Source organism: Canis lupus, chromosome 4, assembly GCF_003254725.2.
Source record: "Canis lupus dingo isolate Sandy chromosome 4, ASM325472v2, whole genome shotgun sequence".
Taxonomy (NCBI): Eukaryota; Metazoa; Chordata; class Mammalia; order Carnivora; family Canidae; genus Canis; species Canis lupus.
This window is the reverse complement of record NC_064246.1, coordinates 80,420,509-80,446,083: the sequence shown is the minus strand read 5'-3', so window position 1 is coordinate 80,446,083 and position 25,575 is coordinate 80,420,509. Positions and strand designations below refer to the sequence as shown.

The window sequence follows — 25,575 nt, the reverse complement described above, 5'->3', positions numbered from 1 at the left end:
CCTCCCTCTTCCTCTGCTTCAGCTCCAATTCGTGTGCTCTCTCTCAAATGAATAAATGAAATATTTTTTTAAAAAAGATGTTTTTCAAACGAAGATAGACTAAAAATATTAAACCCAAGCATTTTTATACTTGAGTCATTCAATGATTCTTCTTCACTCATAGGTTCTATGCATATACATTAAAAATAAAAGACTACTATTTAATTTAAGCTGTTACCATTATATAAATCCTATTTAAACATGGAATAATTACAGTAGTAATGATCCATGAGTTAGTGGATCAGGAGTTTAAGAATTCCAAATAGTCAGAAGAAATTCATTTCCAGTATGTACTTATTTTTGGTTTTCCTGATGCAAAAACTTGAGCTGAGTATATAATCTAAGATTCTAAAATGAAGTTTTAAATATGTACCTCCAATGCAAATCTGGTCAAATGGCTGCTTCCCGTGACTCTTGGCTCCAAAAGTTATAGTTCAAGAAAGACTAACTTCCATCAATTTGGGGACCTTCTATCCAATAACCCAGATCAATAAGCTTTTCTCTGAAAATACTTCAAGCTGGCCAAAACTAACTTTGCATTCCACATATGTAATCGGGCCTCTGTTATAAAAAAGGTATATGAGCTTCACAGAATTCAAAATTATTTTTCACACGTTCATAAAGTTTTAAATTAACTGTTATTTTTATTTTTACTCCTTCCTCTTTCATTTGATAAAAATCCACAATTGGAGGGACAGGGACCTGGAAAGTATAGTAGCATAAGTTGAATGACTCAAAGGAGAAGTGAATGGAAATTTGTAAGGTCCACTAAATGCAGAAGCATCCATTGCATCAGTGCTACTAAAAGTTAGAATGGCAGAGTCAAGAGAAGTCACACAATGATGAACTAGAATATTCTCAAGTGGAAATCCATTGGTAGGGAGACTCAAGCTGATGGTAATATTTGGCATGATTCCTTCTAAATCACACTTGCAAGTGATAGTTCTGACAATTTGCCACGTATCTGCTATATCCTATTTATCATGTTGCATGGATTTTACCTTTTCAGTGATAGAAATAGAAACCTGTGGTTTTTCTTTGAATGTTCTAAATTTCTAGGCTGGATGTTTTTATGGATGTGTCTCAAAAGCAAAATTTTATCTTGAATGTGGAATTGTGATACCTTTGGCTTTGTTCTTCTTTATCAAGATTGCTTTTGGTATTTGGGGTCTTTCATAGTTCGATATAAATTTAGTATTATTTTACATTTGTGAAAAATGCTGTCAGTATTTTGATAGGGATTATGTTGAATTTATAGATTTCTTTGGGTAGTATGGACATTTTAACAATACTAAATCTTTAGCTGTGGTTTACCTTAGTAATAGATTCTGACTTATTACCTATAACTATACATAGACATAGAAATAAATTAATTTATAAGGTTATTAATATGAGGTAAAGAAATTAGATGTATTATTATTATTATTAATTATTATTATTTAGCTTTTGTGTCAGACTTGGAAAAGCAGAAATACCACTTACACTATCTCATCCTAGAAGGACCCTCTGCCCAACTACAATGTGTCAAAGTGTGCAGCGCTTCGGACTTTCAGGATACACCTACCTTTTAGAGCAGCATCTATGCTCTACAGGGGAGGTGCCCAGCCAATGGCTGATCACAAAGGTAGTAAAAGGGTTTAGCCATTTCTGTCCAACAAAGGGATTTCTTTAACAGGCAGTATTTGCTCTGGGAACTTTCAGTTGGGCTGAGTCAGATGTTTTCATGTTGGAATCACAGTCTGATTATTTGCTATGCACAGTCCTACCTGCCTCCACTTTTGTTTTCTTCCAGAGTATTACTTTTCAACATACCTTTTGCAATTCGGTATCTGCTCCAGGAGAACCCAAACTGCATCACTTGAATGAGAAGAAAAGCAGAGTCAATATAGAAAGCTTTCAGGAATCAATATGGTTTGGGTGGCAGATGATGAGGCACTGTAGAGCAGAAAAGCACTATCAGAGAGCTCAACCATAGACAGGAAATATGCTGTTCTGGTTTGTGCATGTGATCCTCTGAGTTTTAAATTGATCGCTTATGTTTCAAGAACAATCCATGCAATCACAATCAGGACACAATTAATAGATTCAGAGATGACATAAATTTAGTCCAGTCATAGACATTTTGATGGAGATAAACTTATAGAAAATAAACAATTTGAGATTCTCAGAACGAGGGGGCTAAACCCACCTTTATCTTTTGCTTTTAATCTTTTAAGACCCCAATTAATAAACTGCTTTTTACCATTTTTGAGTATCTGGAAATAAGAATCTGTATTCATTTTGACATATAAAATACTGAGTTCTGGGCAGCCTGGGTAGCTCAGCGGTTTAGCGCCGCCTTCAGCCCAGGGCCTGATGCTGGAGACCCGGAATCGAGTCCCACGTCGGGCTCCCTGCATGGAGCCTGCTTCTCCCTCTGTCTGTGTCTCTGCCTCTCTCTCTCTCTCTCTCATGAATAAATAAATAAAATCTTTAATAAAATAAAATAAATAAAATAATAGTTCATAAATTATCCAAATCTAGAAACCTTTCCTAACCAGATAACATATCACAATATCAGGAAGATGCAAAATGAGTTGCATCTTCCTCATGATTTTGAGAAACTCTGAAATAAAGCACCTTCCACTCTAGGACACTAAGAATCATTTTGTGGGATAAAAGATATATTGCTTATGTGTGAAGCAATTGTATAAAGACAAGGAGAAAAAAAGGGAAACACTTTTTTTTTTATGTGATTATTCTAGGAAATATAAAACCAAAGCATGTGAATATAGTTCATGTTTGAGTTGCAGGAACAAGAAGTAATAAGAATACTGAGATTAAGAATATAAAGAGAATTAAAAAAATAAAGGAATAGGGGAAATAACTCAGTGGACTTAAAATTCCCAGATGTAAAATAATGCTGTACACAGGTTTGTCACTATAGAATTTAGCTGATATATTACAATTGAAATTTGATAAATATCTGGCATATAGAAGAAAATATTTTATACTGGAGCAAAATGTAAATTAAAAAATAAAATAAAATAAAAATAGAGTAAAACAACAAAGGAACAGAAGCCTAAAATGTTTTAAAATATGTCAAATCAAAAAATTAACTGTTCATTACTATTATGAACTTATTTTTAGAAGATTACTAACTAATATTTATATCACTGAGTACTCATTATAGTCTATACATTGTGCTAAGTGCATTTACATACATTATTATGAGTATTTATATGCTCTGATTATAAGTCCTTTGCCAGATACGAGATAGGCAAATATTCTCTCCCAGCCTATAGTTAGTCCTTTAATTTATCTTTTCATCATGTGGTACATGTATACTAAAATAAGAACGTTTATAATTGATGAAATCATAACTTACTTTGCTCTACCTATAGTTGTCTTATTCACATAAATCTGAGTGGCCACAAATTCTCTTCTGTATAATTATTATGTAAGTTTGAATTTTGCATTTAATTTATAATTAAATAATTATTGTCATTCCATTTTATGTATCAGTTAACTAAGACTAGACAATATTAAGTCAGTTAACCTTCAGTCACACAGCTTCTTTTTTTTTAATTTTTAAAAAACGTTTTCTTTATTCTTTCTTTTTGTGGGATTTTTGTTGTTGTTGTTGTTAGAGAGAGAGAGTACATGCTTGCTTAGTTAGGAGTAGGGAGGGGAGGGGCAGAGGCAGAGGGAGAGAGAGAATCTTAAGCAGGCTCCCTGTTCAGTGCAGAGTCCAAAGCAGGGCTTCATCTCATGAACCTGAGATCATGACATGAGCCAAAATCAAAAATCAAATGCTTAAATGACTGAGCCACCCAGGTGCCCCAGTCACACAGCTTCTAAATTAAATGCAAAATTCAAACTTACATAATAATTATACAGAAGAGAATTTGTGGCCACTCAGATTTATGTGAATAAGACAACTATAGGTAGAGCAAAGTAAGTTATGATTTCATCAATTATAAACGTTCTTATTTTAGTATACATGTACCACATGATGAAAAGATAAATTAAAGGACTAACTATAGGCTGGGAGAGAATATTTGCCTATCTCGTATCTGGCAAAGGACTTATAATCAGAGCATATAAAAACTCTCAAAATTCAACAATGCAAAACCAAAAAACAATAAAAACATGGGCAAAAAGATTGAACAGATATTTCACCAAGGAAAAGAAATGAATGGGAAATCAGTACATGAAAATGTACACAAAATCATTAATGATTAGGGAAGTACAACTAAAACCACAATGAGCACCTACTATTTACCTATTAAAATGCCTAAAATAAGGGGTTCCTGGGTGGCTCAGTCGATTAGGGAGCCAACTTGTGGTTTGGGTTTCAACAATGACCTCAGAGTCCTGGGATTGAGCCTATATGGGGTGCTGCCCTCAGCAGGAACTCTGCTTGAACATCCTCTCCCTCCATTGCCTCACCCCAACTCATGCACTCTGTCTCTCTCTAAAATAAATAAAACTGGGGCACCTGGGTGGCTCAGTGGTTGAGCATCTGCCTTTGGCCCAGGTCATGATCCAGGATCCCTAGGTGGAGTCCATGCAGGAAGCCTCCTTCTCCCTCTGCCTGTGTCTCTGCCTCTCTCTGTCTGTGTCTCTCATGAATAAATAAATAAAATCTTAAAAATAAAATAAAATAAATCTTTAAATAATTATATAAAATGGATAAACCAAAAGCAAAACAAAAGCTTAACAATACAAAAGATTACCAAATGCTGGCAAGGATATAGAGCAACTGTATCTCACATATTTTTGTACAGAATGAAAAATGGTACAGCCAATTTGGATATCACTTTAGTAGTTTCTTGTAAAGCCAAACATATACTTACATAAAACTAAGAATTCCACCTAGATAAACAAAAATCATGTCATGCAAAAACTTGCACATGAATGTTTATAGAACTATCATTTAATCTCCAAAAACTGGAAGTAAGCTAGATGTTCTTCAAGATGTCAATGGGTAAACCATACATCCATTCAATGGGATACTACTCAGGAATAAAAAGGGACAAAGTATTGGCACAACCAATGACATGGAAGGACTACATACTATGTTATACTAAGTTAAAAAACGCAATCTTAAAAGGCTTAATACATTATAATTCCTGTTTTACAAATTTCTGGAAAAGACAATTCTATAAAGATGGAAAACAGATCAGTGTTGTAGGGGATGTGGGGTGAAGGAGAGTTTTGACTACGTGAGAGAGTTTTTTGGGTGATGGAATTTTCCTGTATTCTGATTATGATGATGGACACATGAATCTCTGCATATGTTAAAACTCAAAGAATTGGACCAACCTCCCAAAAAGAAATTGCATCATTTTTAACTAAATATTACTAAGAATATTTTAAGGAATTTTATTATGAAATTAACATATTTATAGTGTAAGACATGGACCTATACTTTTCTGTGAATAGTATGTCCACTAGAAAACACTATTTATATTTTGAAATGTCATTATGTAATATGTGACAAGATAGTACTGATGTTCTGTATTAGCTTTCCCAGCTCTAAATTCAGCCTATGTAGAAATTAATGTGTTTGGAAGGAAAAAATTGCACAGATGTCATTTTCCTCAAAAGCAGGCAAATTATGAATGTAAATAATGCACTGTTTTGGTTTTGAGCTTCCAGAATCACTTGGAATCTGAGATACTGAAATGTCAACAAATTTGAGACCATTTTCTGCCATAAATGGAGATGAATAGATTGATAGCCACTTGTCTTATTTGTAACTTACATTAATTTTTCTATAAAAATATTTAAGAATAGAATTTGGCAAAGCTTCCTTATCTATGATTATAGTACCATTATGCTATTATGAAAAAGCATAATCCAAACATATGCATAGTTTTGTGTCACTTTTATTTATCTTTTCTGTCATTTTTATTATGCAATAATCATTACATAGGAATATGAAGATGAAAAGGTAAGTCAGAGTAGGATTATATTAAAATAAAAATTCTTAAAGGCTTCTGGGTTAAAAGTCAATTTGAGTGTAGATGTGTTCCCTGAGATATTCATTAAGTGATTATATACACACTAATGTCTATACAAACATGTGCATGAGATCAATGACAAACATCAACATTTTCTAAGCTGTTACATTAGTACCAAGCAATGTACCTAACAGGTTTTGCAGAGTTTGGTCAACACTAAGTTTGTATACCCCTTGACTTGGCTGTCCCTTGGTAGCCAACATGGATGGCACATTAAAGAATTGAGGCAACACACAGCTGATAGTTATTCCTTATATTACCAAATTCTTCCATTATCCTTCTGATCAAAAATAAAATCTTAAGAAGTCATCAATATCACATATCTGTCTCATGAATTATCAACACTGTATCTTTTAAAGTTGCCATGAATTCTCCAGGCCATCAAAAAGCCAAATACATGTTGTGAACAAGGTAAAGCATCTCATAACTATTAACAATAGCTAAAATTATCATTGCTTATAAATGTTAATACCTTAAATGGTGTAAATGGATAGCATACTGCTTGTCTGAGGAAAATATTAATTTAGACATGCACATAAAAATGATCTTGGACTTCCAGGATCCTAAAATTAAATTACTCTTGTTTATAAGCCAAGTCTATAGTATTCTGTTATAGCAATCCATATCTACCAATGATACTGAAACCCAAGCTGCTACACTCAAAAGGCCAACACTCATGAGATAAATTTTGATTGGAAAGGAATTTGAGCTGTATTCAGGAGGCAGGCAACTTGGGGAGAAGGCAGACTCTTGACCAACAGCCAACTCAAAACTTTCCACCTGGCCTACAGATTTTTAAAGGGGTTAAATCACAGTTAAGGGAGTGCAGTCGTCTGTGACATTTCTCGGTAACATGCAGATTCAGTGATGCCAACTACAGAGTTATCTCACTGTGTAATGCAAGAAGGTCTGGTTCCTTGGTACTCAGCAGTTGTATAAAAGTACTGTATTTTTTAAAAATACTTTACTTAATATTTATTTATTTATTTTGAGAGAAAGAAGAGGGACAGAGGGGAGGGAAATAAATCTCAAGTGGACTCTGCATTGAGCACAGAGTCCCAAGCAGGGCTGGATCTCGTGACCCCTGAGACCAGGAGCTGACCCAAAATCAAGAGTTGGTCGCCTACCACCTGAGACACCCAGGTACTCCAAAAGCATCCTATTCTTTCTAGAAAGGAAGGCAAAGTCTATAGAAGTGCAAAGGGAAAGTCATTGGCTTAAAGTAAAGTTATGTGTCACCTTAAAAAAGAAAAAAACATTTTGCTTAAAAGATTGCTGGACTAATCAGAAAGCTGAGGCTGCTTTAAAGGGTCATCCTGGCCTCTCTGGCCTGGGAGAGTTCTGGTCCTTCCTTCCCCAAAGCCAGTGGTCTGCAGATCTCAAAGAAAATAAATTAGTTTTCAAGGGTGTTGGATCAGCAAGCAAGGAGTGTGTCAACGTGAAGCAAGTTAACCCTTAAGACCAGCTGGAGTATTGTTAAAGCAAGACACCTTATATTGCTCCTTTTCATGAGTGGAGAATTGACCATTCTCTGCATATATTAAACAAACTCTCCTTAAGTCATTCTTTGTTCACTTTTTACCCTTTACCCACAAAACCAGAGGAGAAAATTAAAATTATCCAATACATGTATGGATAAAGTTCACATTTCAATTTATTTTGTGCGTAAATATTATATGACACACTTAAGGGTACTGATGTTGACATAATGGAACATAGTTTTGCCATAGTGTTTTAAAATTTAGAAATATTTCTTCTGTTCATTTATTTATTTTTCCTACTAAAACAAGACTTATAGAATAGTGGTTGGAGCAGAAAATCTGCTTTTGGATCTTAGCTCTACTATGTTGCAAATCTGTACTTAAAACAGGGTAATTTATTGGAATGAACTCCAGTTGTGTTCCAAGTGAAAATTCAGAAAAAAACTTCATAAATATCTTAAAATGCTAGAAAATGACCATATCAGCTCTGTATTCTGTATCAGTTTGCAAGCTGTTTTATTTTTCTGCAGCAATCAAAACAGTACTTAGTTTGAAATGCGTAACAAAATTTGAAAAACATAGCTTTGCATGTTTGTTCTGTCTCAGTTATGAATGTAACACTTTTGAATGTTCCAGAATGGCAGTCTTAAAATGAAGGGAAAGGAAAATACTTGCACATCACATTTGGCTTTAAAATCTGATTTCTGGAAGCTCTTGATGGCCTTCCCAATAGTATTAAGGTTATGTTGGCCTGATAAGGAAAACAGCCAGTCACTTCAGTCAACAACCTAGTTATCCAGGAGGGGGGAAGAAAGTTACATTCATAAACGTTTTCCCCTTCAAAATTTTGCTTTGCCATGATAAACAGGGATTCCGAATTTTGAGAGACCTATTTACTCTGAGAAGTGGAATTCATATATTTACTTGGTAAATTGCTATTTAAAATAGCATTTGCAATGAAAGGATAGAGGATAATCTTTGGTACACTTTTAAAACCAATTTGATATCTCAGCTCAAACTAGGTTTTCATCAATTAATGACTTGGAGAATATTTATATTTATCACACTGGCTCTATAATTTAGGTCATGAGAGAGAGTTCTCCTGGGATGCAGTAAAACCTATGATTATGACAGCATACTCTGAAGTGTGCTCTTGGTCAATTTCCAAGTCTGACTTTCACACCCTAAATATATGAACTTTGAACATTTCTTTAAAATTGTAAGGATATCAGAGAAATAGCAATTATCTCTTAGTACAGAGTAAAGTCCTCCCAGGACTCCCTCTCTTGACAATTTCTGCTTCAACCAAGAGAATAGGTGTGTGTGTGTGTGTGTGTGTGTGTGTGTGTGTGTGTGTGTGTGAGAATGTTTTGGTCTTTTCCCTCTCACTGCTGAAATTTGCCTGCGCGGAGCCCTCACCAAGAATCTCTTGGAGACCAATAAACATTACAGTTTTTCAGTGGTTATTTTTTCAAACTCTAGTCAAGCATCACCATAACTGTTTTTTTTTTCTTTTTTTTTTTTCTTTTTTTTTTTTTTTCAGGAAAACCATGTTGTTCTCAGTCATGGGTCCTTAGCCTTAATACTTTGATTGATGTCATGCCCAAATCCTCAGGACTGCCCTTTGTATTTGCCTAGCGCTCATCCAACCTTTTATATATCCACCAATTCTTTCTCTTTTCTCCTGGGAAAGTTATTATTTTCTGGAGGACTGCAACAGCTCTTCATAAGCTCTGTCGGGTAAATTGGAAGTCTTTCAGTAAAATTAGCCAGTTTATAAATCAAATAGATACTGTTCTTGGGTGATGAATTCTAGTATTTAGTGTTTTTACTTCATGAAGCTACATGCTGCACCATGGTCTTCTAGAGCTCTGTTATCACGGTTTCTGAGAGACCAGGAACATATTTTATTTTTTATTCTCTTCTAAATGCTGATTGCAGATCCTACTGTCTCTGCACTAATCCCAGATCTACTAACAAAGAACCCAAGAAGTATTAATTTGCTATATTATACTCTTGGTTCAATCCAGGCAAAGATGCTTAAATCTGTAAACAAATTTAATTGACAAATGAGCAAATAGAACCAACTTCAATGATGAGTAAGGGAGGAAAAAATAGAATTATGAAATAATAGAAATATGAAAATGAACTCAGAAACAAAAATCAATTGATGAGTAAAGCGCCACATTAGTCACAAAGGAATACAAATTTTGTAAATTGACAATACATTTAAAAAGATCACTCAGAATACAATTGAGAGAAACAAGAAGACTTGAAAAATGAAACAACAATTAAATGAGAAAGACTATGGATTAAAAGGCCTGTAAACAGCAACAAATCAATGGAATATTCTTAGAATGTCCCACACTGATAAAAAGATATAAAATCACAGCTAAAACAAGAATATATACCAGAAAATGAAAACAAAATATTTACTTTATATACAAATTCTAGCTGAAATTGCAACGAAACAAAGTTCCCAAAAATATATTAAAAGCAACCAAGGAAAAATGAAAATTTACTGTAACAACAAAAAAATGATGAGAGGTTTTTCAAAAGCAATATAAGTAAGATTTTTAAAAATATTTTGAAAGAGCTGAGAGATACTACTGACAAACTAGATTGCTCATGAAATTATTTTTTAATAATAAGGGTAAAATATATTCCAAATAACCCAACTTTTACTTTTAATCAAGATAACATTAAGCAAAGAGATTCTGAAGAACGAACTTTAATAAAAATCAACATATTTGAAAAATAAAATCTGAGAAATTATAAAGAAACACATCGGAAAAATAGTACACAAGCTTAAATATATATTTACTGAATAACAACATTTATGCAAATTATGATGATAATAAGGAAGATGTGGAATATAATGATAATACCTAAAATAGTAGTGAAGGATAATAAAACTGAAATGTACAACAAAAAAATGCAAACTATTTGGAGGTAGTTAGGTTTTTTAAGTCTTTTTATTTTGGAGAAATGACAATAATGATTTTGAATTTCTTAATTTTTAAAATATCAACAGTTTAATTTTAAAGGTAACAACTAAAAAAGCATAATTTACAAACAAATTGGGGGAAGTAAACAATATGGAAATAGATGTAAATAGAGGAATATATAGTTATATAACAAGATAATATTTATTCAAAATCTTAAAAAAATTAAGTGAAGAAATTATTATAGTATCAATAATAGTTCAGACTACCTAAGAGTATTTCTTCTAACAAAATATATTTAGAGACTTAAAAAATTACATGACATTTTATGGAGTGATTTTATAATTAAGCAAACATAAATAATATTCATGCATAGAAAACATGTCATTCCTTCCCAAATTGAGCTTGGAAGCAATTCTTTTTTTTTTTTTTTTTAAGATTTTATCTATTATTTATCCATGAGACAATGAGACACACAGAGAGAGAGAGAGAGAGAGGGAGGCAGCGACACAGGCAGAAGGAGAAGCAGGCTCCATCCATGCAGGGAGCCTGATGTGGGACTTGATCCCAGGACCCAAGATCATTCCCTGGGCCAAAACAGGCGCTCAAACACTGAGCCACCCAGGCGTCCCAAGCAATACATTTCTTTTTTTTTTTTTTTAATTTTTATTTATTTATGATAGTCACAGAGAGAGAAAGAGAGAGAGGCAGAGACATAGGCAGAGGGAGAAGCAGGCTCCATGCACCGGGAGCCCGACGTGGGATTCGATCCCGGGTCTCCAGGATCGCGCCCTGGGCCAAAGGCAGGCGCCAAACCGCTGCGCCACCCAGGGATCCCCCAAGCAATACATTTCTAATGAAAATCTCAATGTATATTATTGCATGGAACAAAATATATCTGACAGAATGATTCTAGCATATTTATAAATGAGTAAATTATTAAGAATTGTCAATGCATAGCTAAGGAAAATCAAAGAGGCAGATTTTCCCTTCCAGATGACAATGGTCATAATAAAACCATATTAATTAGGATGATATGATATTGATATACAAAGAGAAACATAAAACAATAGAAAGAATACAGTGCTTAAAAACAGACTAGACCACATGAAGAGATAATGTGTGGGCCAGAGGTAGTACAATCACTTAATGGAGAAAGGATCTTAAATAGGTAAAGATTAAATTGTTCCAAAACAAAAAAGAATTGGATATTTATCTCACAGTATGCATAGTAAACTTAATTTTAACAAGCGAAATTATAAACATTTTAAAACATATTACACAATTTTGGAAAGTCGGGTACAGACGTTTTTAAAGAAGACATGAAAAATAATAACCATAAGATAAACAATTTATTAATATGGATATCTTAAAATTAAAAATCTAGAAGAAAATAAGTAACATAGATAAGTCACAAACAGGAATAATTGACATTTCCAATGAGCTAGAATGCCATGTTTCTGAAAGTTGAGGCATATCCCTATATTTAGGCTATTGTTGCCAATTTACATACTACAGGTTTTTAAAAATATTTAAAAATATTTTAGGAGGAGGAAGCTTTGCAGAACAAAATTATGATATCATGTACCTTCTGTCTCCTTCACTCTAGTGTCTCTCAACTTAGTCCTCAGAATTAAGGCAAGATATTTTAATTATCCGTGTACATGTCCTGAAAATGTATAAAGCTAGTGAAGAATATAATGGGAATAACTTCTTTCGTTAAAGACCAGCAAATAGTGGGTGTTTGATTTGATCACACATGGAAAGAAACTGAGTTTGAGATATATGCCTCAAGAGGTGATGAAAAGCAAGAGGGCATTTTTAACATCCTCACACTGCAGATAAGCTTTAGCCTGTATAAGAATTCATTGTTCCTCATCAGGCCAGGGTGGGACCTGGAAGGAGCAGCCTTTTATTTTTGTCTGAGTTTTTCCTAAAATCAATCAGAATACTGAGGTTCTTTTTAAAACACAATATCTGGAAATGATCTTGAAATCCTAACACTTTTCTTGCTTGACTCAATGACCAAAAATGTAACATCATCTATGACTTACTGTATATTTTAATCTATATTAGAATAACTCACTAAGTTCAGATTTTTGCTTCTATTTCACACAAAGAGAAACATATTTTTTTTTTCTTTTCATCCATAAGGAGATATAAAGATAATTCCAAAATAAAGCCAAAATTACTATTTGGCATCTCTACTGCTGGTTCTCCAGTTCATAATCTCAGTGTGTCTTGCCCGGAATACCCATAAAGTTCTGTGCAATTTCTTTCTTCCATCTCTCCCATAGGCTCCGTTATTTCAGTTCCCAAGCAAACAAACAGCACCAAAGAAAACAACATTGCTAAGGTCTTTTTTTTAATACCCCAATTTTATTTTCCTGATATTTAATTTTCTGCTTGAATTAATCCACTCAACTTCCTCAGTCTTATCTTTTTCTAATCCCCTTAATGAAACACAAGACCTGTCCAAACTAGGGATTTTTTAAAATACATGCTTATACTTTCAGATCTTCATTATTTCTACAAAGATGCTCCTCAGTCTTGAATCCTCTCCTTTGTTCCACATTCCACTTGCACTTTAGAGTCTATCTCAACGGGGACAAAATATTTCTTGATCTCTCAAGAACTATGCTTCAGCAGTATCTCCCTTTTCCAAATAAATAATGACTTATTTTTAACTCCTTTTGACTTATATCTTTCTTTTTTTTTTATTTATTTATTTATTTATTTTTATTGGTGTTCAATTTACTAACATACAGAATAACACCCAGTGCCCGTCACCCATTCACTCCCACCCCCCGCCCTCCTCCCCTTCTACCACCCCTAGTTCGTTTCCCAGAGTTAGCAGTCTTTACGTTCTGTCTCCCTTTCTGATATTTCCCACACATTTCTTCTCCCTTCCCTTATTTTCCCTTTCACTATTATTTATATTCCCCAAATGAATGAGAACATATAATGTTTGTCCTTCTCCGACTGACTTACTTCACTCAGCATAATACCCTCCAGTTCCATCCACGTTGAAGCAAATGGTGGGTATTTGTCATTTCTAATAGCTGAGTAATATTCCATTGTATACATAAACCACATCTTCTTTATCCATTCATCTTTCGTTGGACACCGAGGCTCCTTCCACAGTTTGGCTATAGTGGCCATTGCTGCTATAAACATCGGGGTGCAGGTGTCCCGGCGTTTCATTGCATTTGTATCTTTGGGGTAAATCCCCAACAGTGCAATTGCTGGGTCGTAGGGCAGGTATATTTTTAACTCTTTGAGGAACCTCCACACAGTTTTCCAGAGTGGCTGCACCAGTTCACATTCCCACCAACAGTGTAAGAGGGTTCCCTTTTCTCCGCATCCTCTCCAACATTTGTTGTTTCCTGCCTTGTTAATTTTCCCCATTCTCACTGGTGTGAGGTGGTATCTCATTGTAGTTTTGATTTGTATTTCCCTGATGGCAAGTGATGCAGAGCATTTTCTCATATGCATGTTGGCCATGTCTATGTCTTCCTCTGTGAGATTTCTGTTCATGTCTTTTGCCCATTTCATGATTGGATTGTTTGTTTCTTTGCTGTTGAGTTTAATAAGTTCTTTATAGATCTTGGAAACTAGCCCTTTATCTGATGTGTCATTTGCAAATATCTTCTCCCATTCTGTAGGTTGTCTTTGAGTTTTGTTGACTGTATCCTTTGCTGTGCAAAAGCTTCTTATCTTGATGAAGTCCCAATAGTTCATTTTTGCTTTTGTCTCTTTTGCCTTTGTGGATGTATCTTGCAAGAAGTTACTATGGCCAAGTTCAAAAAGGGTGTTGCCTGTGTTCTTCTCTAGGATTTTGATGGAATCTTGTCTCACATTTAGATCTTTCATCCATTTTGAGTTTATCTTTGTGTATGGTGCAAGAGAGTGGTCTAGTTTCATTCTTCTGCATGTGGATGTCCAATTTTCCCAGCACCATTTATTGAAGAGACTGTCTTTCTTCCAATGGATAGTCTTTCCTCCTTTATCGAATATTAGTTGCCCATAAAGTTCAGGGTCCACTTCTGGATTCTCTATTCTGTTCCACTGATCTATGTGTCTGTTTTTGTGCCAGTACCACACTGTCTTGATGACCACAGCTTTGTAGTACAACCTGAAATCTGGCATTGTGATGCCCCCAGATATGGTTTTCTTTTTTAAAATTCCCCTGGCTATTCGGGGTCTTTTCTGATTCCACACAAATCTTAAAATAATTTGTTCTAACTCTCTGAAGAAAGTCCATGGTATTTTGATAGGGATTGCATTAAACGTGTATATTGCCCTGGGTAACATTGACATTTTCACAATATTAATTCTGCCAATACTCTGGTTTCTCTTCAGATCGTATAAATCTTTCGCCCTTTGACTTATATCTTTCAATCCTATGTTATATTTATGTGTCTATATCTTGTTAAATGTTTTAGAAAAGATGATTGTATCTGAGTAGCATTTATCTTCAACATAGTGGACACCATATAAATACTTTTTTATAATTATTATGGTTCTAATAGACATAATAGTCAAATTTTTAATATTAGGTCAAGAACCAAAGCCCTTTTTGGCTTTTAAAAATTGGAAAAATTAATTGAAAACCAAATGAAAGAGATAACTGAAAATATGTCCTTTAATTTATCTAAAATATGGAAAAGAATAAAGATTCAATACTTGACAAAAAGAGTAATTAAAATTAATAATATATAATTTTAAAATATAATAAGTACTATCACTGTGTATTAATTATATAAGCAAATTGAGCATGATTTTATGTGAAAGTAAGATAAACATTTTGTTTCCTCATATCTAACCCTGTTGTCAAACAATTTTAAAGCAATGGAAGCACCAAGATTTAGCCACGATCAAATTTACTTTGTGTTACCGAGTGAATTTCAGTTCATACAAGACAGAAAATGATAATTTCTGTAGTAACAATACAAATGACTTAGTCATCATGATTGACAAATGATGCAGTTTATTTTTCCTAGTTACTTCCTTGACTCTTTAGTGGAGATCATACTGAATTGTTCATTAATACACTAGACATTTGTCAGTAGTTTTTGTTTGTCAGCAGAAATCAAGACGAAGATCATCATCCGTATAATGTTACTGATTTAATAAAAACAGGAATTCTCACTGAGTTTTTTTAAATTGTGAACATTAAAGTGTTTTAAATGTAACATGGTACTGCCTGTATATACTTTTCATTTTTAGAAACTACAATTTACATAAAACCAAAATGGGCAAAGCTAGACAATATAAGTCACTACGTGGTTCAGAGGGTAGATTATAGAAACTAGGTTTGTCTCCACTTTGTTTTTCTCTCCTGGAAGCTCTTCTGTGTAATAATCCCGTTGTGGAAACATGGTGGCAATGCAACCAAAATATTTTAAAATAATCTATGTCAGATCTTCCCAAAGTAAATTACTCGATGTGATTCTGTTTGCCTGCATTAGTCATAAGTTGTCTGAAGATACGTTGGTGAAACATCTGCTCTCACTTCAGTCCCTTGATCCACCAATTTTCTGGCTGAAAGAATGCAGCATGAATAGCCACACTGAGCAAGCTAGTGGTCTTCATGGACAGTAGATCCGTCCATCACTGCCAGTGGTACATCCCCATCCTGCCACCGACATCATCATTATCTGAGACTCCTCCTCACCATTGTTCGAAATGTGCAAGTTCTCCTGAGGATGATGTAATCACCGTCTAGGTGCACAGCCAGCCTCCATTCAGGGCTGGAAGCCTTAGAATGTTACTTTCAGAAAGTATGAAGCCTAATTTGACCATGAATTTGCAGATACCCCAAAAAGCAATAAAAATTCTCCCATTTCTCCCTTTGTATTAGCAACATTTCTGATTTGTGACTTTTTTTTTCTGAAAAATCACACAGAATACATCCCGTCTGTGATTATCATATGTGTATCATCCATAAAACCAAGGTTTTTTTCAATCTTGATTTCTTTCAATCTCCTCGATTTCCCACTCTTTTAAAATTTTAATGTATGCATAGATTTTTTTATGTTTATTCCTTAAAAGCATAACTTTTCTAAAGAGAGCTATTATGCACTTCTATAATAATACTAATTAGTGTGAAATGAAGAAATAATGTTACATGTATTCTGGATTCTATTAAATATATAGTTTAATTCTAAGAGTGTCTTATCCAGGAATTCAAAACATCAGTTTATTTTAACCATATCTGGTCTAGCTATTCATTCATTTTTACCTGTATCAACCTACATACACAGACTCTTTGGGGCAGGACATGGGCTTTTACATCCTTAGACTAAAGCCTTTCCAAAGCCTTGCATTCACTTATTCAAAAAATTTCTTGAAAACCTTGTCTAATATCAGTATTACAATATCACCCACTTTAGGTATCTTGTAGAAAATAAACTTAAATTTTGATTAGTGAGCAAATCCAAAAGCAAAGACTTAAATTCCATCTATAAACATTGATACGATTGGTACACTTCATTTTTTTATTTTTATGAGATCCTAAGTTACTTTCGTGTGTGTATTAAACATATCTTTCTATATATACCGTGTTTTCTCTGTTCTTTTATACTATTTCTGGCACGTATAAGGATTTTGATTTTGTTCAAATCATCATGATGTGGTGATATACTTCATAAAATTCTTAAGCTGCTGTTTCTTTGGGATTCTAATTTCATTTTATCATCTTTGTATGATATCTTTGACTCTCACTCATTACTGATGCAATCATCAATGAGGCTATTTTACATTTTCGCATTTTATTTATTTTTACTTTTATAGAACTCATAAATTTAAATATTATTAGTTCATTTTGTTCCCATTTTGATTCTAATAACTACAATTAAATATATTTATTGCCGAGCATTGTGCTTCACTACTGTTTTACCTCTAGTTGATTCTTCAGAAAGGATTCCTTACTACATTCTCAAAATTCAGTTATTCTCATATTCTTGAGAGTTGAACAGCGGCTTGTCTGAATTCAAAAATTTTTTTCTTTGTGGTTCTTAAAATATTATTTTACTGTTGTTTTATTTTGTGGGTTTTCAAGAAGCTGCTGATGACTTGATTTTTTTAGAAGTGCCTTGATCATTTTGCCTAGAGGTTTTGCATCTTTTTTCCCCCTATGAATTACAGTCTAACAGTTTTTTATGTTTTATATGTCCTAAAATTGCCAGTCTTGTACAGTTTTTCTAATTACATAATGAAACTTTCAATATATGGATAAAAACTGTTAGTAATAGCTTTAAATATTATTCGCCCCTTTGCTTTGTTTGTTCTTGGAGAACTCGATCTGCATATTGGATTGGATTAGGACTAGGTTTAGGATAATAGTCAAAGTGTTCTAAATATTTCACTTTCTCCTTTTTTTAGCATATTATACTGTTTTTATTCTCTTCATTGTTTCATTTCTTTTCAAAGCAACACATTGTTTCCTGGCCTTCTTATAACTCCATCTTCCGTTTTTGTTTTGATTTGACGATTTTCTTTCTTGAATTTTCTGAATTCTTTTCTCCCCTTTTACAATACATATATTACATACATTGTACATATTGCTATAATTGCTAACTTAAAGATATTTCATTTATTTCGGAGGGATTTTTCTATTGTTTTACCTCCGAGCTTAGTGTTTTCATCATGAGGAAATCTTGTTTATCACTTTCTATATTGTTTTACATAACTTATCAGATATGACTTCTGACTTTTTTTTATTATGCTGCTTTGAGATGCAGTAACCCTTGTTTCTATGGACAGTGTGAGGTGTTTCATTAGCTTACTAACTTTCCTACTGTGAGTAAAATGAAATGCATTTATTTTGATAAAATATTCCATTTGAACAACTATGGTTTTCAGAACTGCGATGCCCTTGTTACTGTAGGACTCTTATTTTTACTACTTTATTTTTTCAAGATGTTTTTTATTCGACACAGAGAGGGAAAGCACAAGCAAGGGGAGCGGCAGAGAGAGAGGGAGAAGCAGGGAGCCTGATGCAAGACTTGATCCCAGGATCCTGGGATCATGATCTGAGCTGAAGGCAGAAGCTAAACCAATTGAGTCACATTGGAGCCCCTACTACCTTATTCTTTTTTTTTTTTTTTAACCTACATAAACTCAACATTGTATGCCCCTCCTTTCAACTTGTTTTCCTCCCCATCAGCACTGCCATTTCAAGGCACCCCCGGAGTGCCTGCATGGAGAACCTATTCCAATTTCCCAGGAGCCAGCACTCAACTCTAAGACTCCCTTCCATTCTCCTTGTTTCCTCTCTCAGCAGGATTCTCCTCTGGGTGAAATTATCTGCACCTGCCACCAATAGAGCTCTATCGCTCTCTTTTTCAGGCCAGATTCTGGGGTCTCCTATGAGTCTGCTCCTCTGGTTCCAGAAATTTGTTATATCTCTTAGGTACAAATAGAAAATCACTGGATTCTGTATCCTACTTCTTTTCTACATGTCGATTGTGAGTGGTTTTATTTGCTCTTTTTGTTAAACTCTACAGTTTTTAAGGATACGTAGAGATTTAACTTACCACCCTTTTAGGAAAATACCATTATCACTGTAGTTGATCCAAAGAGGAAGAAGGATGTCCTAATAATTTTATAAAGATTTAAAAATGATTTATATAATTGAAAAATATAGTAGACGTTAAAAAGTGTGAGTGATATGTTGTTTCAACGCTCCTATTACCATCTTTTAAATCTGTTGCTATACACAATTGTTTCTGCTTATATGTCAAACATTTTTATTTCAGATATAACATGATGTTTGTGCATTACTTTCATATCGTAAACTAATTTGTTGTTCTAGACACGTTAATATATTGCCTATGAAGGGAAGCAGAATTTGCTACCTTAAATTATGTCTCTTTGACATAGGATTATTTTAGGCTGATTATTTTCAAGAAACAACAACATAGGAAAAGCTCTGAAAACTGAGAAGTTACCCTTTCATAAGAGGTATTTACATTAATAAGGGAAATCTCCACCTGTAAGGGCATCCCCCTTTCTATACTAGGAGGAAGGGGGATGACTAAATCTCTAGAGACTCTTCTCTGTGAAGAAGGCACTGACCCAAATCTGGGTAACAACCTAGCCCTTGTTTTCTGCGCTTTTCCATAACGGGGTCCTCATGCCCATCTTTTGTCTTTAGCTGTAGATAGTATTTAAGGTGTGTGCTTGAACCATTTCTGGGAGTTGCTCAGTTTTCCTGGGCATCTCCTACATAAACAGAAGGTATCCATGTTTTTAAACTTCTGTTTTACTCCTGTTAATCACAGGAGTTTCAGCTAAGAACCTAGAAAGGTAAAAAGAAAATGATTTTTCTTCCCCTACACCTACAGCTCTGAATACTCATTGATTTTTTTTTCCATCCTCAAAAATTGTTTCTCTGCTGGAGTCCTTTCTCCTTCTTTGTTTTAAAATTTGTTAAATAAATAAGTAATAAAAATAAGACAACAGGACCAAAATGGAGTCACTTGTGTTAAGCCACATGTAGCAAACCAAGACTTAACACCTGACCTAACTGCAGTTACAAACCATTTCATCTGGAATAATCTGATCAAAACTAGTGAAACTAGTTTTGTGAGAGAGACTCTATGAAAGTTGACGTTGCTTGAAATGTTTGTTTTGTTATAGTTTTGTCCCACTTCCTTTCTGCCTATGAAAGCCTTCCATTTTTGTGCATTTCTTCAGAGGTTCTTTATGATAGATAAGTTGCTGCCCCATTTGAGAATTATTAAATAAAGCCAAATACAATCTTTAAAAATACTCAGTTGAATTTTGTTTTTAAACACTTTTACCAAGTGTATGTGCAACTGATATTATCATCCTTTTCCTATAAAATCTAGTGTTTTTTCTTTTATAATAAATATTTCACAGAAAGAATAGTGTTTAGTAGTATTTTTTGAGAAAAGTGAATAAAATTATGATGTACTAGTTTATTCAGCTGCTTTCTAGCAATTTTTCCTTATATGTCTATTAAAAGTAAGTAACATTCTTAGGTGCAACACAAGTCCATAGAAAGATACAAAGGGACATATGTGCAAAAGCTTTTTGTATATGCTTATTTTATCATAATCAATGTAAAATTATTATAGTAGTAGTGATAGTGCATAGTAAAGTTTTTTTCTTTTATTTATTTATTTGAGATAGGGAAAGAACAAGTGTTGAGGAGGGGCAAATGGAGGGAGAGAGAGAGAGAGAGAGAAGCAGACTCCCTGCAGCAGGAAGCCCCAAGCAGGACTCATCCCAGGACCCTGAGATCATGACCTGAGCTGAAGGCAGACACTTACCTGACTGAGCCACTCAGGTGCCCCCATAGTAAAATTTTTCTAACAATGCCACCAGATATTATTTGATTTCAAAGAAATATCATATATAAGAATATAAAAACCAATAAACTAATCTATTTTATTCAGATTATGCAAAGTGCCCTAATCAACATTTAAGGGTACAAAGGCAATATAACTCCACACATATTTCTGGCACATAAATTTAATACCTCAAGTTATAAATAGTCTCATTATTTTTTTAAATGCTACACTTTAACAAATACCCTGAGATTTACTACCCTTAGGATGTAGTCCCACGATTTCCTAAAAATATCAAGTTTTTGTGTTATTGAATAAGCCAGAATTGGGACTGGTAAGAGATGATCTGAGGCATATTAAAATTTTTAAAAATTTATTTGAGCAAAAATCAATTCTATCAGGCAACGCCAAACCAGAAGTGGTTAGGATGATGTGCCAACAGAGGTTGGGGAGAGACTTTTAGAGAGAAAAGTTAGAAGCAAAGTAAGGCAATTATTAATTGTCTATAGTGTAACACCTACTTGGCTGTTTCTTATTGGTTGTTCTTAGAATTTTAATTCAATAACCATGAGGCATTAACAGGTTTAGATTTGGGCTTGCTTACACACGTTGCCATGACATTAGAGGCAACATGGTCTAATGGCCTCCTCGCTTAATTAAATAAATAGAAATCACATTTAAAAAAATTTATTCACGAGAGACACACAGAGAGAGGCAGAGACACAGGCAGGGGGAGAAGCAGGCTCCACACAAGGAGCCCGATGTGGGACTGGATCCCCAGATCTCAGGTTCATGCCCTGAGCCAAAGGTAGATGCTCAATGGCTGAGCCACCCAGGCATCCCAGAACTCACATTTTGTTAAAGGGAACTTCTAACTCAGAATTATCTCTACTAAAGCATCCGTCACACACATTAATGATATTTAGATACAAACTTCCCTTTTTCATAAAATTAATGTCTCATATTTAAACATTCTGCAGAATGCATCTGTATCTATATGTATATATCTGTATATCTAACCCATAGAGAAAAATTAAAAGTTAGCTAACTAATAATATTTTCACCATATCCAGAAGTCTGTGGAAAATAAGGTAGTGTTTTATTCACTATCACGTACCTTACATGACACAAAGAGCCTGGTATTCAGCCTTCAAAAACCAGGAGTTGAATTAGATGAATTTATAAATTAAGGATTTGGGAATATGTGTGTTAACTTAATGACTTTATGGATAGTATTTGGAGGAAGAATAATGATGGAAAGGAGAGTTGACTCTAAATTAGGGGAACCCAGTCACAGATCAAACTGTGAGTAGCTTGCTGAGTGAGTTCAACAAAGCGTCTTCCTATTCTTTTTTTTTTTTTAAGATTTATTTATTTATTCATGAAAGACACACATGGAGGGGCAGAGACATAGGCAGAGGGAGAAGCAGGCTCTGATCCCAGACCCCAGGATCACGACCCGAGCTGAAGGCAGACTCCCAACCACTGAGCCACCCAGGCATTCCAACCTCTTCCTATTCTTGAATTTTAGTTTCTAAAGTGTGAAGTCACAGTGTTTCTTTAAATGCAAATGAAATTTCTATAGAGCACCTTCTTTAAGTGATATAATTCCAGTGTGTTATATAAATGGCCAAAGATGGCTTCTGTATATTGTTCTCTGAATTGTACCTTTCTTCACAGGGCACTGAGGACTTTTAGCTCAAAAGGTCACTGGTACCAAGTTTTTACATGAGTATTTGTTTTAAATATAGTCCAAATAAGCACAATTTTAGCCATTTGATTGTTCTATATACCCTACAAAATTGTGCACAGAATCTGCTAGCCATTGGTCAGATGAGGGACCATGGTGTGTGCCATATGAGACCCACAAACCATTTCAAGAGTCCTCTGATTCAAGGAACACCTATCGTGCTGCCAGGTGACATCACCTAGTAACATAAGGCTCCCTTTCCATCCCTTTCTTGCCCAGAGTTCCCTTGACCTTCTCACCTTCTGGGTGGTGGCCCTTGCTGTAGCTTCTGGACACTTTGGGGCTCTGAGGAACTTTCTCCATGCAAACCTGTCCCAGCATCACCCAAGAGAGTTCGTGTGTGTGCTACTGCCACCTGGTGGTCATTTCTGCTTCTTCGATCAGCTCTAAAATCCCTTTGAGAGCCCTTAACAAATGTCACCAGGGTTAACCAGAATAGATTTTCTTAATACTATATATACTTTTTTTTCCTCAAAAAAAAAAAAAAATAGCATCAGCAGATTTCTTCCTTTTCTGCTAATGAATCCAGTATATATTGTTAGTCTATAAAATTTAGAAATCTAAAATACAAGAATAGCGACACCTGGGTGGCTCAGTGGTTGAGCATCTGCCTTTGTCTCAGGGTGTAACCCCAGGGTCCTGGGATAGAGTCCCACATTGGGCTCCCCAGGGGAAGCCTGCTTCTCCCTCTGCCTATGTCTTTGCCTCTCTCTGTGTCCCTCATGAATCAATAAATTAAATCTTTTAAAAAAATACAAGAATAAAATATTCTATTACTCCATGGTTAAGATTAAACCATTATGCCAGTCACTAAACACATAAAATAATTGATGTGTTAAAAACCTCACTTTGGTATATCTAGCAAATAATTTCTAAAAACGCGATGGCAATTTGATCTTCCACAATGAAGAAAATATTCATTTTCCAGATCTTTGCCATTACTCAACATTGTAAACTAAAAAAGGGGGAGGAGGATATCAAATTTGAGAGTTAAAAATGGCATGACATCTTAATATACATTTAGTTATTAACTAATGAAACTCATCAGAAAATTTTGTTTAATCTTATGAAATTGATATCATTAGCATTATTTACATAGGTTAATTGGATTTCATTCTGTATTTGGTATTAAAAACCTATTCTTAAAAAATTTTGACTGAATTTTGACTGATGTATATTTAATATTCACAATTTTCCTTGTAGTTGCTTTTTTTTAACTTTTTCTTTCATTTTAAGTTTTTTTTTTTTATTGGAGTTCAGTTTGTCAACATATAGCATATTACCCAGTGCTCATCCCTTCAAGTGCCCCCATCAGTGCCTGTCACCCAGTCACCCAAACCCCCGCCCACTTCCCCTTCCATTACCCCTTGCTTGTTTCCCAGAGTTAGGAGTTTCTCATGTTCTGTCTCCTTCTCTGATTTTTCCCACTCATTTATTCTCCTTTTCCCTTTATTCCCTTTCACTATTTTTTATATTCCCCAAATGAAGGAGACCATGTAATGTTTGTCCTACTCCCATTGACTTACTTCACTCAGCATAATACCCTCCAGTTCCATCCACGTTTAAGCAAATGGTGGGTATTTGTCATTTCTAATGGCTGAGGAATATTCCATCGTATACATAAACCACATCTTCTTTATCCATTCATCTTTTGATGGACACCGAGGCTCCTTCCACAGTTTGGCTATCGTGGCCATTGCTGCTATAAACATTGGGGTGCAGGTGTCCCGGCTTTTCATTGCATCTGTATCTTTGGGGTAAATCCCCAGCAGTGCGATTGCTGGGTCGTAGGGCAGGTCTATTTTTAACTCTTTGAGGAACCTCCACACAGTTTTCCAGAGTGGCTGCACCAGTTCACATTCCCACCAACAGTGTAAGAGGGTTCCCTTTTCTCCGCATCCTCTCTGAAATTCGTGGTTTCCTGCCTTGTTAATTTTCCCCATTCTCACTGGTGTGAGGTGGGATCTCATTGTGGTTTTGATTTGTATTTCTCTGATGGCCAGTGATGCGGAGCATTTTCTCATGTGCTTGTTGGTCATGTCTATGTCTTCCTCTGTGAGATTTCTGTTCATGTCTTTTGCCCATTTCATGATTGGATTGTTTGTTTCTTTGCTGTTGAGTTTAAGAAGTTCTTTATAGATCTTGGATACTAGCTTTCATTGTTTCAAAAATGATTTCCCAGTAAGAAATAAGATTTTTTTCTATGTTAAATATTATGAAGATTTAAGTACCTATATTCAGCTAGATCTTGTATACCGGTCATTTTCTAAAATGTGTGGTAAAATATGCATTACATAAACTGGAGTGTTTTCACCATTTTTTAGTGTATAGTTCAGTGACTTTAAGTACATTCACATCGTTATCCAACTATCATCACAATCCATCTCCAGAATTTTTCATCTTCCCAAACAAATTCTGTACCCATTAAAAACAAAAACAAAACACATTCTTATTCTGTATTTCCTCCAGTCTCTGGCAAGTACCATTTTACTTTCCCACTATGAATTTGGCTACTCTAAGTATCATATATTTATAAAGCAATCTATCTGTTTGATTCCACTTAATATGATCTACTCCCTGAAAGTGACCGCCAGGCCCATTCCAATCATGATTTTTTTTTTTTTTATCTGCCATTATGATGTCACCATTTAGCACTGCTTGGAAGCTTGATGTTTCATGGCAAATGCTTTAACTAATTGCTGGATTTAATCAACCTGATAAAATTCTAAGGTGTCAGCTCAGGTCAGAAATCCTGTTTCATTATAACACAATATAATAAAAGTTTTGAATGCTCTATACCATGTGAAGGGGGTGGGCTAATGTTTTTCCAACCCTGAAGCCAAAAGCCCACTGCCCAAGAGTCAGACTTCCTTTATGACGTGTGAGATGCAGTCTACTAGATCCAGTGTAAAGTCTTGGAATTCAAGGAAAACTGAAAACCCACACACCTGTGATTTCTCTGGGCCTCTGAGTTTCCCTAGGAAATATTGATCCAATAGGCTAATATGTGCACTGTTGAGGAATTGGTCTTTG

The 25,575-nt window shown here is 34.6% G+C and overlaps 1 pseudogene; it reads right to left on the bottom strand.

Annotated features, from left to right (window-relative positions):
* Positions 1-249: 249 nt before the first annotated feature.
* LOC112652705 (AP-5 complex subunit mu-1-like) lies at positions 250-2,318 on the bottom strand (annotated as a pseudogene).
* Between the last annotated feature and the right edge of the window lie 23,257 nt (positions 2,319-25,575).